Source organism: Harmonia axyridis, chromosome 6 (assembly GCF_914767665.1).
Source record: "Harmonia axyridis chromosome 6, icHarAxyr1.1, whole genome shotgun sequence".
Taxonomy (NCBI): domain Eukaryota; kingdom Metazoa; phylum Arthropoda; class Insecta; order Coleoptera; family Coccinellidae; genus Harmonia; species Harmonia axyridis.
The window spans coordinates 28,893,195-28,913,459 of NC_059506.1; the positions used below are offsets into that span (position 1 = coordinate 28,893,195).

At 31.3% G+C, this 20,265-nt stretch overlaps 1 protein-coding gene across 2 annotated transcripts in view; it reads right to left on the reverse strand.

Annotated features, from left to right (window-relative positions):
* Positions 1-20,265, reverse strand: part of LOC123682270 (protein jim lovell) — a 105,149-nt gene that overhangs the window by 18,014 nt on the left and 66,870 nt on the right. The window lies entirely within an intron of this gene.

Genomic DNA, 20,265 nt, shown 5'->3' on the forward strand with positions numbered 1-20,265 from the left:
TGCGAGATTTGATCAAAGCATTTGTCCAAAAAAATAATGAATTTTCCGAGAATATGTTTGCGATTTCATCTCTAGTTGTCATTATTCTTATTAGTTAACTCCTGAGAGTAATAAACATAGATAGAGGGAGATTATGTACTTTTCAGTAAGCAAATTTTGTCCCCAACATGAACTATCAAATTTCACATGAAGCGCGCAGAAATGAAAACATATCAGTGACAAGATATTTCACCCAATTCGCGAGTTTCTCCACAAAAACGCACTTCTTATGTCCCATAGTGAATCAAAATTTCATATCAACTCAAAATATATTGAAATAAATATCCAAACATATCACAAATTCAGAAAACAAACTTTAGGCGCGCCAAACGAAGTGAAACAACCGATGACACAAGGAAAGCAAAAGTTGCCAAACCTTGGATTTCAGCAGGTAGATACAGAAAATAATAAATATTCTGCTTATTATAAATTCGACAATTAGGAAAAGTATCGGATTCCAAATATTGAAATTTGCATATTTAATCGCAAATCACTCAAATGAATAATTTTAAATTCATATTGATATAGTAAAATTGTGGATTTCAAAATATATCAGAATCCGACAACGTATTTTAACCATGTTGGGGATATGTAAAAATTGCGTATACTCCCTCTACCTTTGTTTATTACCCTAAATCCGATGATTTAATACTACAGTTAGGAGCGAATATCAAATATAAAATTTCAAATAAAAAATACTGTTATAGTTTCAGAGAAGAAAAGTTGAGGATGGCAGATGGACTAATTTTTTGATTGTATACCTCTTCAAACAAAAATTAAGAAAAGTGTTCATCAAAACGTAAATCAATTGCCAAAAATATTAAACCACTACAATATCTCTCAATGCAACTACAAATGTCGGATTTTGAATTGACATACACGAGGATATAAACTGCCAATTTACACGAAGATATGAATGAAAAATGAACGCACTTTTATACATCAAGGGAACCATAGATCATCCCGAAAAACTCTAAATTTTTCATTTCAAAACGCGTCACCTCAACTCGAAAAATTCGCCATACTACAAAAAAAAAAAAAAATTTGCGGATTGAAAAAAAAGCACCTTTCCACAATCAATTCCACCTGTGACTGCATGTAGATTTCGCTAGGACCGATGCTCAAAACTCTGCAGAAACGGCAGCAAAAACAACTTTTAATGAGTACCCAGAGCATGGTGCCCGTACATGGCCAACAAAAGATCTGTACAATGCCGTTAGGAACACTTGTAATTGGTACTTATCAAGGCGCACTGTGCCCGATAAATAATTAAAATTCTGCGCTATTGTTTCATACGATCAAAGCTATTGGAACCCTTTGAATTCCTGCACGGGGTCCTCACAATTATGAGCGAAGCAGTACAAGGAAAGTTCTCCTCAAAATTCGCCTTTTATTTTGACTTAACGATATTATTTCTTAATAGAGAGACTACCGAGAGAAAATCGGCCAGGACCGAGAGGTTATTTTTAGTTGGACTTGTTAGAAATCTGGCCCGATGGCTGCGAGTTCGTTTTAATGAGAGGATTAAAGCTATTTTTGCGACCGCGATTCAAATTCACTTGGTTAAATAATTTTATATCTTGAGTGTATTTCTTCTTCTTATGTCCTAAGAGGATGTGGGACAAAAATAACGCCGGTGTTGCCAGAACGATTGAATGATCAGTAGAAGTTAGGAGTTTTACAATAGTTCCAACTATCATCGAGTGTTTTTGAAAATTTTCACAAAATTAGAGTTTTGCCTCTTTAGTTATGATTATTAGTAGGATTTTTCAGGAATATGTTTGAAATATATCAGTGCTTTGTAGGTATACCAAATCAAAAATTTCTTCTCGAAAAATGAATAGTTACTAAAATTGTTATTTTTATAATTATTATTTGTTATTATTTTATTCAATTTTATTCACCACCAATTCATAAGTGGCAAATAAAACTAAATTTTTATTCGCAAATTAAAAATATTGAAATACTACAATGTTGATTATTGTTTGAAGAAATTATGTAGAAATCCCATAAAAATTTATAATAAGAATTATCTCTAATTTCATTTTGAACTGAGCTGACACGTGGTGGTGTTACCAAGGGAATTTTTTTTTTGAGAATATTTATAAAACCGATACAGAGTGTCGCAAAAATTAAATAGAGAATATAGAAATAGAGAACTATTTGAATCAAGGCCCATAGGTAATTTTTTAAAATTAAAGGTTGTAGAATGAGCGTCTTAAAATATACATTTATTCTAATATTTTATGAATTATTGTATCTTTGGATGTTGACATTTCCACAGTATTTTTTTGATAACAACACCATGAATTATTATTATGCATAATACACCCAAAATCACAATGCTATCGGTATCGTGATGATTGGGGTAATTGTTTTATATTCCTCTTGAATTTTCTACGATTCTGTTGAAGCGTTCAACATAAAATTACGCGCGATGCTTGAAGTATATATCATTCTACATCCAAATGCAAATGCTTTTCTCGATCGAATACTCTGTTTTGAAATGAACAGGTAAAGAACATTTTGAAGAGCAAGATTTACGGAACCCCTAGACGGATTATACCCATTCAAGAACTTAACCTACCCTGAAAATTTCAAGATGCTAGGTCCTTCCGTTCCAAATATTGTGACAAAATGATAAAGAGATCTGTTAGCAAGATGAACACTTAAAATTCCAAAGTAAATCGCTTAATATTCTTGTTGCATAAATAATTATTATCAATACAGAAACCAGCCAATTCTATTAATTATGAGACGAATATATTCAAAGAACTCTGAACAATTTATATCAACGGAAAATTACTGATCATCTGAAAAGATGAGCAATAAAAATTCAGAACACTGACCAAGTCAATATGTTTCATTATGTATGTTCCGTAATGTATTTACAAAGATGATGTGTTGATTCGGAATTCCATAGTAGTATCACTAATGCTTACGCCACGTTCAACAACTTTATTTGGTTTACTTGTCGATAATATCAGTGTTATGTGTATTCAGATATTAGAAAGCGTGCTGGATTGTTAATATTCTGGTAATTTTGATAACGTATCGCAAAGTATCTGCCGATGTTTTGATTTCAAATTTGAAGAAATTTTTCTTAGGAAAAATTGAGATTCGAGATTGAATTGGACCATCGGTATATTGCAAGAAACAGATGTTGCAGGGTAAATAAATACTGTTGATATTCGGAAGAGTTTTGGTTTCAGAGAACTCCAATTCTTTTAATTTTATAATCGATAAGAACTATAGGATACAGTTTACTAACATATTTTATCATTAATAAATAAATAATGGAATTAAACTCGTTTTTGAGAATCAATGATGGATAATTCTTGTTCCCATAATTACGGAATAAAATTGCACAAGAAGTTGCTTTTCAATAGGTTTTCTGAATTTAACTATAATTAGAGAAAACAAAATCTTTTGAATCTTGAAGGCATCAAAGTTACAATATTTGGAGACAATTTATAGCGCAATTATCCCAGTGCTTAGATTTATAAAAGCATTAAATTACATCTCGTTACAATATGGATACTGTATTCCATATTGAAATTGTCAAGTTTGTCATTTTTTTTCGAAATTAGTATAATTCACAAATAAAAAGTACCTCATGTCTACTTTCGAATCAACAGATAGAACTACATGAAGTAGTAATATCATTTATAGTTCTTGATACAAAATAAGAAAAAAAAACTACGACAATAATTGAGCCAATCACGCCAATAGTATTACTATGTTTTCAAAACGCTAAATATTTTCAGAAAGAGTATAGATAAAAAAAGACTATACTCCCTAATCGAAATAAATAAAAAATCGAAAGAATTAGGAGGAAACTAAAAACACAAGTTTCACAACGAAAATTAGATATATGTATAGATCAAGACGATAGTTTCAAATGAATTTTTCTATAGTAAAGACTGAACCAATCAAATAATATTAAGGATCCTCAAAATCCAGCAGGAATTTTAAAGAGGTTTTCAACAATATAAACACTGTAATTCACATTGAAGAAATTATTGAATAAGTCAATTCTTTTTCCTTATTTTTTTCCCATGTTTTTCAATGGTCGAAACGAAAAAAATATTCAGGAAGAGAAGAAATAAGAAAAGGAATATATTCCACAAAGAATATATATAAATCATTCAAAGATTAAAAAAAAAACTGAAAAATGAAATTAATTTTCCACAATGAAAATAAGATATATAGGTTGGGATCATTATTTCAATTTTGTGTGTAATAAAGACAGAAGCCTTCAACTATCAAGAACATTCCAGCAGGAATATTTAAATTTTAATGAGGTTTTTCGAACATCCCGCAAAAAAAACTATTCATCGCAACAGAAAAAACTAAATGAAATCATATAATCATTTATAGATATTGATAAAAAATAATAAAAGCGAATGTGGTTTGCCAATCAGTTCACACACCGATTGTTTTTCCATTTTTAATGACCAAAACGGAAAATATTTTCAGAATGATTATGGAAAACAAAAAAAAAATATGCTCGCAATAGAAATATATAAATCATCAATCGAATTAGGAAACAATTGATTTTTCACAACGAAAATAAGATAAATACAATCAAGATGATAATTTCAAATTTTTGTATAATGAAGCAAAATATAGTAAGGACTAAAAGACGAAGAAGTACAATTTCCAATAGAGTAATAATATCATACGATATTGTACGAAATTGTACTTCTTTTTCTTTTCATCATTCATTTCCAAATATCAGCCGTTTTATTTATTTTATAGTAAGGACTAATATTCAACCCTTGACATTTTCATCACAACAACCCAACAAAATTCCACCAGCAATATCTAAATTTTAATGAGGTTTTTCGAACATCCCACAGCGAAAAAAAAACTATTCATCGCCAATTTTCAACCATCAACATCCTCCCCGTCAAAAATCCCCCTTCCCCCCTCATCTCCCTCATCCTCCCAAAGACAGGCACATTCAAAAATCCATCCATGCTTTCTAATTAGCAATACAAAGCATCCTCCTCTTTCCGCATCGCGATAACGTCCCTGCAGAAACCCCACACATACCCTGAAAGAAAACCGAAGGAAAACTGCTAGCAGGACGTCTACCCAAGAAAACGTCAATATTAAAAGATAATTATCGAAAGATGAAAACGCGCCATAAACCAGACAGAGACGGAAAAAACGGAGGGTCGGCCGCGACAGAGACGGCAGAACGCAAATGAACGAACTCTTTCCCAGTGTATGCAAAGCCCAGTGGTGGGGGTAGCCGTAGAGCGCGAAATAAGAATAAGAAAAGCCCCCCGGGCAGAAAAGAGAAAAGAAAAGCGCGAGTGTGTGAGAAAAAGAAGGCAAGGCTGAGCCGGAGCTTCTTCGTTAGTTAAAAAAGAAAATACGCCGTGGCGTGGATGATTCTGCATGTATTTATGCCAGGGTAAGACAGAGACGGGATAATGAAAGCCGGCCGTCTCCGTCTAGCACTCATTAGAGGAGGGGTGGGGGCGCCCGTGACGTCACTGGAAAAAGGGAGAAGAATTCATCAAGTCGCGGTGGACATGTATAGGATCTTGGATTTCTCCAGCGCGAAGACAAGTCCGTAATTTGCATTTGCGAGGTACGGCGCTGGATAAGACTTTTAGGTTGGGAGGTGGGGCGTTTCTAGACCTTAAGTGAATGCAAATATCCCCATCCGGAACTGTGAAAATATTCTTCGACGAACGGTTGATTATTTTTCATGAAGACGACATCGATTAACTATCATCATACGTTGGTATGCCACTCTCGAAAGAAGAATGCTAATTTTATTCTATGGTCAACTGATAAATTTTATATCATAGAAAATCTGAACTAGAACTATAGAAAAACTATGCGTCATTCGTTTCTAAATGCGAAGAAAATTTTGATTCTCCAAAGTGCTTTCTCGCATGATTTATATCAACCGTTCAAATAAATTAAAATCAAATATAACATCTCATAAATACAAGTCGAAACATAAGCTATGGAATAATATGAAGCATAAGATAATGAAGGAGTAAACGCACATCTACTTGTAGATGAAATAGCCCCACAACAGAATTGAGTGGAAAAAAATAAAATTGAAATAACGATACTACACTAGAAAGTATAAGAACATACAATCTAACATAAAAAATAAAGAGAACGAAATTAACTATGGAATAATGTGAAGCATAGGATAATTAAGAAGTAAACTCGCATATAATGGTAGATGAAATAGCCCCAAAACAGAATTGACAGTGCAGTATAAACAATAATATACTATAATACAATAATAATTCAACCTAACATAATAAATAAAGAAAACGAAAATAAAACGTAAACCTACAAATGATCCTATTAGTCCAACACCAACAAACACTCAAATAAACTTAATAACGCAAGATACACAAGTAGCTGTAGCTAGAGACTGTTTAACACTAAGGCATATATGACCTTAACTGATACGTACCTAGTCTCAACCATTAACTATAGAGTAAACATTCCATCCCCACTTATCGCTATGCCCCTAGCGTATGAACAATTACACTAATAGAATCTCTACCTAGATAAACGACAATTCGAAACCGAATGTTATTATAATCGTAAAAAACAAATTGTAAGTAAGACTTTCAATTATAGGTTGATACCGATGAATAAATTTATTTTGATTTCACTCCTTGTTATGTTATGTTATTTATTATGTTATGTTATTTCACTCCATGAATGATATTTGAATATGAAATAGTCTGATAACACATTACACAATTAGAAATTAAGCATAAAACTACAATGGCATGTATAAACATAATACAACATAACATAAAAAAAAATGAAGAGAACGTACAGAAAAAGGAAACTTACTTATCGTATAAGTCCAAAACCAACAAACAATCAAATAAACTCAGTCACTCAAGATACACCGATAAATAAATTTATTTTGATTTCACTCGTTGTTTATGTTATGTTATTTCACCCCAAGAATGATATTTGAAGATGAAATAGTCCGATAGCACAATAAAAATTAAGCATTAAGCATAAAACACATCAACGAAAATAATGATACTACAATGGAGCATGTATGAACATAATAAAACATAACATGACATTAAAGTGAAAGTAAAGAAAAAGGAAACTTACAAATAATCGTATAGGTCCAAAACCAACAAACTAGAAACACAAAATGCACAACTAACTTGCCTTGACTGTAGACTGGGGCATATATGGCTTTACTTATACGCACCTACTCTTATCAACTATGAAGAAAGTAAACAATTTACCTCCACTCCCGTATGTATTATAATTACTTTAGGTACTACAGTTTCAGCCCAGATAAACGAGGGTGAAATTTGTTATTATAGCTTATTCTCTTGACATGTTTATGTGAACTTGTCTCAGTAATTCAAAATAACTAAGATAACAATCATAATCCATGAGCAAAACATTTTTAAGCCGGTTTAATTTGAATGTAACAATTTAGAGCCTTATATTCCTCATTTCTGATATTGAATAACAATACTATATTTATTCGATCAGAAGAGAAGTTTTAGATAGGATATACTATTGTTTAGCATGAAATGATTGAAAAAAGAAGAGACTTACATAATATATGTCTGTTATATCAATGTATTTGTGTTATTTTCAACGATTGTTATGATAACAGAGTAGCATACAATAATTATAAAAAATACTGCTAATTTGATAATTTGGTTTTTCATTATTCCACCTTTTATAACAAAATATATCAACAAAATTGACATCATAAATGAACATCCAAAAATTTTTCTCTACTGTCATTCCAATTCAAAACAAGTGAAGTGAAGTTTGAAGTGAGAAATGCGATATTCAGTCCATCATTTTTGAGTAATTTATTAGATATCAAAAAATTATTTATTTCAAATTTGAATTGTTATTTTCGTCCCTCGAAATAAATTCGAGATAATCACAGGTATTTGAAATATTCGTAGTAATTTCATATGAATAGCTTTTTTATTCTAGGAAGAAACTTCAAATTTAAATAGACCGATTTTATGAACAATTTTTGGATTTTATGTATTTCGTATGAAGAAGTAATAATTTTTTGTGTATTACCTGTTTAAAACGTAGTTTTGAGTTTTTTTGTCAAAAAATTTTGAACAGATGAAGACAATTCAATTCTGCATTAAGAAATTATTGCTCAAATCTAACAATTAAATGTCCATTCATGCGATTATGAATAATATGCCATGCTCAGTTAAAATATGAAATAACATAATTGAAAGTTAATTACTTGATAACCATCTTCTCGAGGAATTGAATCTTTTTCATTAAATTAATTTGAAATATTCAGTAAATATAAATCGAATTTTATGACAAAATACAACAAGCGTCGTAAAATTATTCAATTACGCGCCAAAATTGAGAGACCACTTTGGAGGTATTGCGGTACAATTAGGTACACCAATTAACATCGTTAGTGTCACAAGATCTTGTGACCAATTTCTCAATTTTGGCGAGAGATTTGAAGATACAATTTTTTTGATGATATTAAACAGAAAAGACAGTATAAGTAGGAAACAGTTTAAACTATCCAAAAATTCTGAATTTGCATTGCCTCTCAGATGAAACTTTCTCCTTATCATCAAACCTAATTACACATAACCATTTAGATAAATTGAAGCCGAAATGAACACACATTTAGAATTGAGTTATTGCTATATTTTACACTCGGTTAGTATAATGAGTGAGAAGATATTTTGTGACGGTTACAAACGAATTTCGAAATTCCAGGTAGTTCGGTCAATTACTCATGTCATATTCTGAAAAATTTTGTTTGGTGCCAGTAAAACCCAGCATTTTGTGATTCCGATATAGTATTGGCGACAAGAAACTCAAGAAATACAAACAAAAAAAATTGGGCGATCTTTATATTAACCTATCAGCCATTTTTGGGTGAGTGTACAATCGTGTTTCGAATGAAAAAGCGATGTATTGAAATTCGGAACAAAATGGTCTGATTATCATAAAAAGACAAACAGTTAAAGACAAATAAACTCAATTATTACGTTGATACCAATAAGTTAATATAAATTGTTTTCACCCGTTATGTAATATCACCGTATTCTAATATTCAACATATAATTTTTTGAGCCAATATTTATTCAACAGAAAATTTTCAATAAAATTTAAATCCGATATCTACTGAAATGAATGGAAATTAAATATCACCTGAAATTAAAACCCATTGTGACAAAAACAGGAATGAACAGAAAAATGTTAAATAAATAAAATGTAAACTCACATAATCCGAATTCAACAAACGCAATTAACAGAGACACATCTACACACTAATAAAGTAACAACAATGTCGACACCACTCTAGTCTGCATATGTGGACATGAGTGATTTTTTGACCAATAATCAGAGAGTGAGAATCAACCCCCTACTTCCATGCTCTACCCTCTCTTACATGTGAAGATTTTTTAGTGGCAATTAATTGACACTTCTCAATAATGAATTGAATGCAATAAAATAAAATCTAATATGAAATTAAGAGGTGAAAGTAAGCATAAAATAAAAGATAATAAAAAATAAATAGAATGAAAATAAAAAATGAGAACTTACGAATAATTTTATATGTTGTACTCCAAAACGAACACACACTTGATTAAACTCAATAACACAAGACACACTATTAGCTAGTGTAGACACCAACTGAAGCATATATGTCTTTGACTGATACGTCAACGTACTTTCAGCAATTATCCCTACTCGTTGTTGTACCCCCCACCACAGCATTTTGGACCCACTAGCTCAACCCAGCAAGGGTCGAATATGCTTTTTTTCCATTCGTTAGCAATACAATTTACAATAATTCAAAAATGAAAAATCAAGTCTGAATGAAAAACACGACAAATTTCATAATTTGTGTTATTAATTTAGTTTTCATCGCAAAATATAACTAGAGAAAAATCATAAAATAAACTTTGTAAAACTTGCGGCCGATTTTGAGTGTCATTCTTTCTGAAATCCGAATTCAATTTTTAAAATGTCACAACGTATGTAATAAAATAATGTATTTATTTCGATTTAATGTCGTTCAGCTTCTGAGAGGTTTTTTGCAATTTTATTACATTATTTTATTCACAGATTTTTTTTCTCGAACTAGGAGTATAACTGATTTTTCACCAAATTTCTTGTGAGTATCTCTTGATGTGAACAATTTTTTCAATCACTATTATGAACTCCAAAACGTGAGCTGTAAAATTTTGAGGGGGTCAATCATTGTGTTTTTCTTTAGCGATTCAAAATGTCTAGAAACGAAAATTCACTGTATATTATGAGTATCCATTTCATTATCATTATTGAAGTATTCAATGCTGTTAATTTGATTCTCTTCCAAAGGCTTATTATTTATAATGATAAACCCTTAGTTTCGAATGTTTTCCAATGTTTAAATGAAGGAATTCATGAAATTAATAGAGCATAGTTATCGAATATCTCAAATTCAGTTGTCAAAGAAAAAACTATTATAATTTATTTGTTGTTTAAAATTATTTACTATTAACAGATCTATTGTCGATTACAAAAACTTTACTCGTTAGTAGGCAAATAACAATCAGTGAATCACCACCAATAACATCGTACATTGTAATTAAGAACATGAGTTTCACAAATAGATATAGGTATGTAGAGAAATACTACAGATAGGCAAATACGGTGTTTATCTCCTCTGTACTTCTAGGAAGGTGTATATTTCACGACATACCTTCTGTACTTGCAAATACTGGCCAAATCCATGCAGGTACCTATAATAGGTGTACACAAATTTGAGTTAGGCAATATGGCGATTTTTGAATGCTTGAGGAATTTTTTCTTTTCGAATAACGAAAATAGAATTCTCACGACATTTTGAGTAATTAGAATTTGTAAATGTGAACTCAAATACAGGATATTTCCTGATGATAAGATAATATTCAAAATGAAGATTCTTAGATTCTTAGTGAATGGAATAACAAACTAATTTTTAGAATTTTTTTTCTAGATCTGCATTGTCCTAGTGCGAATAGTTTCAGATTTTTGAAATATTGGTGCAGAGACCTTCCATGACGAAAGAGGAAAGAATAAATCATTGTTTTTTGTGCGAATTGTGTTAGGTACCTCTAAGATAGCAGTCCCCTTAATTACTAACTTAATTGCTCACCTATTCTCAAGATTTCATAAGATGTTTCTCAATTGAAAAGTTATAACTCATTACTAGAAAATTGAATATTTTTCCACATACCTGATTTGCACCGAGTATTGCTCTGAAATTTAATATTCAGAATGTGTTGATTCATCTCATTTTAATTGAGTATACTCATAAATAAATCTTTGGACTTGTTCAATAAATAACGATAAATCTTTCTTAAAATGTTTACAATTAACTATTGTATTGTTTCGGTTTTTACTTGATGAAAATTCATATAAAGTCGAAAATGAAATGACAATTATTATATTTCCATTGTTTAATTTTATAATTTACAATTGTTTTTAGATTTAAGAGTAAATGAAATATCTGATGAAGCTACTGAGTAATGAAACAATAGCAATTTATTGAATTTAAAAATAAAATGACAATTGTTAGGTATTTTTGTACTTTTGAATTCTATGAAATACAATTTCTTGGCTACACATTGGCTCCTTCGGATTTTAGAGATATTACAAAAAAAAAATCTTTACAAGCTATTGTGTAGCAAAACAACTGTAATTTATTAAATGAAAAGTGGCAAAATAATAACTGTCGATTTACAATTCATTATTTGAAGTGTAAAATAAAAAAAAACGATAGAAAAAGTCTCAAAAGCTCGAGAAAACGATTCATTTGAACTAAAAAAAAATCAAGAAATCAAGTAAAAAAAATCATCATCATATGATATCGAAGACAATATTTTCAACCGATGAGTCAAACATCTTATAGTTTTAGAGTTATGAATATTAGAAAATTGTTTTAGGATGATGACCACGGGTTCATCCGGTCAATAGATATTCAATAACCTTTTTTACATCGATATTCTCCTTGTTTTAGTCAAGTGTCGAGATTTTTCTTGTTGAAACATGAATAATAAAGCAAAGTGTGAAATATGAATTGTTTTCGGAGTAATCCGAAATGTTGTTGAGACCAATTAGGTTCCCACTTTAATAATCAACACTTTCTATGACCATGCGCCCCGAAACGACTTCTGTGGTTGCGAAAATAGAAAGTTTCGGATTATTAGAAGTTACCTGAAAGATCTTTCAAGAGTAAATTACTTAACACTCCATTTTTACAGGTGGAAATTTTCTGCAAATGATTTTGGTTGATATAGTTTTGAAGTATCATTATCCCGCAACTGATTGGAATAGATCCCAAGGGCGTTCATATGGGGGTGTACTGGGAACCATTACCCCATAGTTCTTCTAACTCGGGAATTATAAGATCATTTGCTCTACATTTCATTGATTCTCCTAGCTCATGAACATGATCTATGAATTTCTAAAGAATAAAATGAAGAAAACAAAATTAAACAGACATTTTTCGAAAACATAAAAACCTATAATTATGTATCCCTACAATGATACTGAATAGAATATTTTTTACCACAAACTCCTAGCACTTATTTTACTTTTGCAGTTATGAATACCACTATTTTTCTTTTAATATTTTTGTCATTACCTACGAAGAGGTTTGCAATCCTACCTTTGACACGGAGCATCTTGGTTCAGCCATATACATTTCAAAGATATTAGATTGTCCAGTTTGCAGATGACACCACTGTGTACTATTCTAGTAGATCAAGAAAATCAATAACCAGGCAGATACAGATAGACATAGATAAACTAATGGAATATTTCAAGAAATGAAGATTCAGAGTGAGTACGACAAAAACAGTTGCACTTTACCTCTGATTCACAACAGTAAATAAAGAAAAAATATGTTGAAAAAAAACATAAACAAAAAAAAAGATAGAAAAATAGACGATGAAAAGGAAAAATAAGCAAAATATCTGGAGGTAACTTTAGACGAAAAATTGAACTTTAGCAAACATATAGAAGAATACAGAAAAAAGACGAGACAATGGCGACTCTACCCGCTACTGTACCCTAACACCAAACTATCATTGGAAAAATGTCAAAAAAGATCATAAATACAGTGTTATATCAAGAATTATGTATGCAGGAGTTACCTGGTACAATAATAAGAACTTAAGAAGGGAATTATTGCAAGGTATTCTAAACGCAGCAATAAGAACAGCGGTTGGTGCCTCATGGTCCATATAAGCAACCAGAAAATCAGAGAAAAACAGAGAATTGAAACTATTGAGTATATAGTAAACAAAAAATGAAGAAGCTAATAAAAATACTGAAGAAGCACGATAAGAGCAAATTAAGAAGAATAATAAGAATAAAAAAAAAGACAGCTATAAAAAAAATTAGAAATGACGAAAATCATGACAAGAAGAGAAGAAAAAGTTCTCTCTAACTATGTCTATTAAAAAAACAGTAGAGGCGAAGGGAATCAAATTCCACTCCTCATGCAATAAGAAGATCCATGAAGGCTGAAAATAATCAGAACCTCTAGAAATGGAAAATTGCACCTGTATTACACCAGGCTTGTCATTCAGGACTTGATAAATGACTAATTGTAATTTCTCAGCCCAGATTACCAACGGATTCACATACTGGGAAATTTCTGTAAGTCAAACTTGATATTTCTGCATTCAATCTTCGTTTTAATATCAACAGAAAAACACAATGGGCTTCGGGTCTCAAGATCATCATATTGTTAGAAGTGTTTGCACAAGTCACATACTTGGAGGGTAATTTACGGTCGTTGAGGGAAAATTGGCCCAATTATTTTCGAATTAGGTAGTTAATTGTGTTGTGTGCTCAATTTTCGTGTTATATTTCACTCCTCGTGATACTGCCTCAGAAGAGGTTGGCAACGTTAGTCCATGTGTGTTTTATTTTTGGTTTTTCAGGGGAATTTTTATAGGCGTCTCGAATAAATACGTCATATCTTTTTGTGGAGAATGAATTGCCAGTAATTCAATCGCTTTTCGAATCTTTTAGGGTTCGTTTTTTGAACAAAGTGTTTTTTCATTTCGTCACTATGTAATTTTTGAATTTTGGGTTAGATTAGGTATGATAAAATGAGGTTCGATCTACAAATTGAAAATCTATATATCAAGAATGGTCTAGATTTTAGTGCAATAATTTTAGCGTGGAATAGAACAACTATTTTCATGAAAAAAAGTTCATATCAAACAAGCTTCGTTTTCGCGATACAGAGTGTTGAAGTTTGAAAAGAAATCAGTTTTTACTTATAACTCTAGTATTATTACATTCATTGTTTTAATTTTTACATATTATAGTCTTGATAATGTAATTTTTCAGTTTAGGTAAGTGTTTCCTGCCAAAATTATCCAGTGGCGTATATATAGGGGTGCGATGATCCTTTTCCTTTTGAATATCTTCACCACTGTCTTTTTTTTCGAAAAAATTGTTACATTTCTGAAATCAACAGAGCTCCATCGAAAAGAAGGTTTTTTGAATTTTTTTTCATAGAATATACCATTTCCGAGATAATTCAGTATAAAGAAAACGCTATCCACAAAAATCTACAAGAAAATAAATTTTTCAAATTTTCCCATTAGTGATGAATGAAAGTACAAAAAAAAACGCTTTCAGAAGGCATTTGATTGGAAATTTCTAAGAGACACTCAAACAATAAAAAATTTTTGTGAATATTTTTATTGCTTACGTGCCTGACGAATTTTCTTTCTGACATGTTAAATTGAATGCCATCTGAAAGCTTTATGATACACTACATGAATATTTGTACTTACGTTTATCACCAATGGAAAAATTTGAAGATTTTATTATCTTTAGATTTTTGTGGATAGTGTTCGCTTTCAACCTGCAGAGTTACATTCTAAATTAGCATATCACATAACAAATATTCCGAATTGGAATTGGAAAAATCGATCCTAGGATTCTGTCATTTCTATTTGTACCTATAAATTAGGAACATCCTGAACAATCGAAGTTTAGACCATATTCATCCTTTATTTTCAACAACTTTTCCTTTCTTTATAATAATCATTGATTATATTCAGCGATCAGTTCAAAAATTAAATGCTTTATTTTAGGCTGAAGACCATCGATCTCACTATTATTCATTTCAAAAATCCTCATTGGGGAAAGTTCTTTTTATATTTTTTTTGGAATGGAAAAAAAAAGATTTTTTTTTAGGAAAAGAAATATATACTTGCAGTAACTTTCCTTACAAACATTTATTTTGTAAAGAATTTTCACATAACAATATAGGTAATATAAAAAGTCTTGTCGAAGGCTGAAAATGCGTTTTTTCTAAAATTGAAAATAAAGACGTAAAACCATCTTTAGAATTCTTGCATGTGGTAGAAAAGACGTAAATCAGAGGAACGTTTGAGATTGCTTCACTCAACCTGCAAAGTGGTGAGATCTCAAAAACGGTGAGTAGAGAGGAGTAGTTGAACTTTGGCAGATCACGAGAAAGTCATTTGGTATGAACCCCTCTTAATACCTAAAGAACACCAATCCCAACATCTGGCCAGAAATCAACAAGATACCTGTTGCCTATACTGGTAAACCTCAAAAAAGAGTCGAATTGTTTCACTATTCCTTCAGGCAATACCTGACCTCATTTCCAAAAACCGGTACAAAATGTTATAGTTCACATAATAAAAAACATTAAAAAATTACAGAAATTCTATAACTTTCATTGTAATATCTATTATTATTACATTATTTAATGTTACTCTGATATCCAAAATGAAACAAAAATCTATGGTTGTTTGGAATTGTGAATAGTATTTATTTTATATATATTTTTTTTATTTTCTTTTAAGCTTTATAACTTTTTTCAAGGCTCTTCACGTATGTCCATAAAAGACGAGATATATTTCTGTAGAATAAATAACTATTGATAACTATAAGATCTGGAAGTATTGAGTAATATCGACAGAGAACAATGAGATTCACGAGATCTCATCGATTGATTCCTTCGATAATCTCCCATGCATCTTCTCCCATGGACCAACCTAAGCATAAATTCCAAGTGTAATGATAACGGTCATACACCAAAATGACTTTTAAACCGCCAACTTCCATCAAACGTTCTTCTCATGATGCGCCATCTCACAAACTAAATGAAAAACCATAAATAATGTACCGAAATTGAATCATCACGATCTAAAGCTCAACTCACCACTAATTTTTCAATATACCTACACACCGAACCCAGAGCACAGAGAATCGTATATAATTTGATTAATATTTTCTATATCCAAAGGCCTGCTTCGATTTGTTAATCAAAAAATATTACATAGAATCAATTTTGTTTGGATAGTGGTGTATGGTCGGCTTAACCGCTACCATGTGAGTTAAAATCGACAAATCGCAATATTCTCTTATTATTTTTCCATAAGCTGGCTGCGCCTTTCACTCCAGCTCGGTGTAAAGGTCAGGCAAGGATATGGATGATTCTCCACTGCAATACATACGTACGTACAAAGAAAACCAGTTCAAATAACTTCATGTCTTTTAAACAAATTGAACGGTTCTCTTGTAATAGGCTGGAATTATAGGTGGTCCGAAATTAGAGACTCACGTACTGTCACAATGATTATAGACGGTGATATATCACAGAAAATTGGAATTGTGGAAGATAATGATTACAGAGGGGGGTGTCGTTTTTTTTTCAAGTTTTATTTCAGTTTCGGGTTTGAAACTTTCCGTTTGAATAATTCAATGTTGAAGAATTGGATCGTTTAGTTGAATTGGAGGGAAAAATGATTGTTTTAACTCGATATTTGATGATGTCAAGGTTGGAAGCTTTGTTCTGGTGTCAGAATGTTCTGATCAATGAAGTGAGATTCGAAAAATTTTAGGGCAGAAATGACTCCTTGTCATTGAAGACCATATAATTGCTGTAGTATTCAAGGGGACGATTCTTGAAGACATTTTAAGAAAATAACTTCGTTGCTAACTTTTGAAATACAGGGTGCAAAAGTTTCCACTAAATTTTTTTTATAAGTAATATTGTGCTATAGCGTATATTTTTATAGAATTTGGTACACGTTTTCACTGCATCAAGAAACATTTTCTGATGTACAAACGATTCTATTATTTACTCCAGTGGCGTCTGTATGGCTTCTTAATTGAATATTTTCGAAGAAAAAAATTTGTACGACACTGCTTTTTCTCGAATTAAAAAGTATTTTTGAAATTCTAATTCATTTCTGAACAAATTTAATATCTCGATTTAATTTGTCTGGCTTATGGTATCCTCTCAAAAAAAATCCTTTAACTTCAGGGACTAATTGTATTGCTAAAAATGCCAATATGGCAATATTTGTATGGGAATCGTGTTCTTTTGAAGGTATTCAGTTTAATTTTTTTCAATTCCGAAATTCAAGAAGAATTTTGGAAGAGGAATTTCAATATTTCTGTGCCAACAGATTCGATTGAAATGGGATTTTGTTTGTATCGTGAAAATAATAATTTCAACCTTCGTGCAAAATTTTGTGTTGGAAAAGCGTAATCAGCACCATAAAAATTCAAGAAAGATATCAGAAAATAACCAGTAATTCTGTCACAACGGATGCAACATAGATGAAATTTAACAAGTGAATAAAAAATAAAAGTTTCAAGCTTTTTAATGCACAATTTCAGAATGCAGAATCAGACGAATTTGGAAAGAAAAAAAAAGAGGAAAATACTGAAATGAAGTCGGGAGCGTTCGAGCGCTCCTTCAATCATGTGCCAAAAAGAGATCACATATACCTATTTAAAGTTCATTGGTCTAAAAAGGGCGCAACTGGCGCATGAATGATCGGGCTAACAAAAGCACCTGCTTCCTCTTTTTTTCGATTATTTCAAATGAAATACAAATTAAATTATATTTTGTTTTGATGAACTTTTAGAATAGTATAATACCATCATAATATTATTTAGCAGAAAAAGCAAGATCCCTCTAATCCGCTGAAATGAACTGTGACTGCGAGAGAAGTTAACATTGTGACTAATGCAGCGTCAAGGTTCACTTTTGGGCTTCATGCAAATTACTGCACAAACCAAACCAAGTTTTTGATAAAGATCTCATGAGTTCTCAGAAACCTCAGACAAATGGTACATGAATACAATGAACGCACAAGTGTAAGAGATTAAAATAAGTCGGAGTGTGTCGAATACTTCAAGAATTGGATATGCATGACAAGAATGGTGGAACTACATACATACCAGGAATTTTTTTATGTAAGATGATGACACACAAAACCTGCCAAATCTGATGAATGGTTATGGAGATGTAGAAATTAGAAGAAAAATATTTGCTTTCGAAATATTTTACTATATACTATCCTTCGACTTTTGAATCGATTGAATTCGTATTTGTCGAAATATAGAAAAAACAATAAGAAAAGCACTTACGTGAAGCTGTAGCTTCTGCATGCTCTTTAAAATTATTATTCACATCTAAAATTTTCGGAGTGTATATCTGTGCCAATGTTACTTATTAAATTTTTGTGATAATTTTCTCGAAGGAACGAAAACTAAGAAGGATTAATTTTTTTCTCATTCAGTCTGTGACATGATATTATATTGGTACCAAAATAGAGAATAGTATATTGTGCAACAAGTGGGGAAAGTCCAACTTTTCTCGCGAGTGTGGAAGTTTGTGGCACGTGCCTGAAAGGCGAGTGCCGCAAACACACGAGCGAGAAATGGACTTTCTCCACATGTTGCACACTATACTTTTCCTACAACTGCACAAATTTCGATAATTCAAGTAATGGACTTGATTCAAATCAAAATGGCCTTCGTTGACAGTATGTGCTAATTTATTTCGTTTCTATAGAAACGACTCAAATGCCCAATTTCATTGGTCTACCAAGCGAGGTGTTGGCAAAGTGCCGTGGGGAATAATATTTCCCACAGTATGAGCAATACATAGTTTTGGAATTGAGTAAGCTGTGGAGAATACGCTACTTTTCATAGCAGTTGTAGGAAAAAGGATATTCCTCATTTAGGACTGTAATTTTGAATGAAATCGATTTTTTCTTTGAAATTGACAAATTTTTTGAAAATGAATGCTGCGTCTCCTGAATTCTGCAATACAGGAAAATTTCTCAGCCAGAAAAAAGTTGAGATTTTTTGTGTTGATAAAATACAACTTCAAGGCTCATGAGACATTTCAAGCTGATATCATCATAAGAATCATAGAATATTCCAGAATAAAATAAAAAAGAATAATTATTTCCTTGAAAACACCTTCAAGCTTCGTACAAATTGTTGGGTTGTCATCAGCACTATTGAAAATCTAAGCAGAATAAAAAAAAAATCGAATATTGAAGATTTGAAAATTTGGTTAACAAAATAACAACAAAATAAAACGAGTCCATAATTGCCACATGCCAAAAGTCTTTCAATGCTTACTACGTTTACAACCAAAGGCATACCCAGGATCAAAATTGAGATCAACATGGTTGTGACATTTTATTAAATAACAATAAATTTCCCTTATTTTATAATTTTCATTGGAGATAATATTTTTTTATCATTTAAATAGTTATTTCAAGATCTTAAATTATTAATATCTGTAACAAAATTCAATAACGATTTTTTTTTGCCTTCACGAGAGGGGGCAGCCCCCTTGCCCCTCGCTGAGGCTTCTTTAGGTCACACTTCGACTGATCCACTCCTTAAGGGTGTTCGATACCTTGTTCATACCGATGCTATTCCAGTGCTAATCAACAACATTTGGAACTTCCAAAATACAGGTCGGATTCATTTCATTTTTTGAGTGAACAATGACGTGATAGTGAACTTGAACGTATCGTTCCGATTTTCGAAAAAAAATTGATAGTATTCCGCAAGCTGAAGTTTGAAACTGAACATATTCTATAAATAACTATTCATCTTAAGAGGGACTTATAATTTCAAACAACTCAACGTTCAATGTTTAGTGATATTATGTGTTTTGAATTGGCGCAAACATTTTTTATAAATTGCTTGATTCGGTCTAGTTATTGATGATTGATGAGAATTTAGAAAGAAAAATGAAGAAGCACTGACGTAAAGTCGAAAGCTTTCATTAATCAATGCACTACTTCTAGCAGAATTATTTCTATAGTTTTTGCTTACACAGACAGACAGAATTTATTTTAACCACAAAATTTTTATCATTGAGTCGAGCCCAAC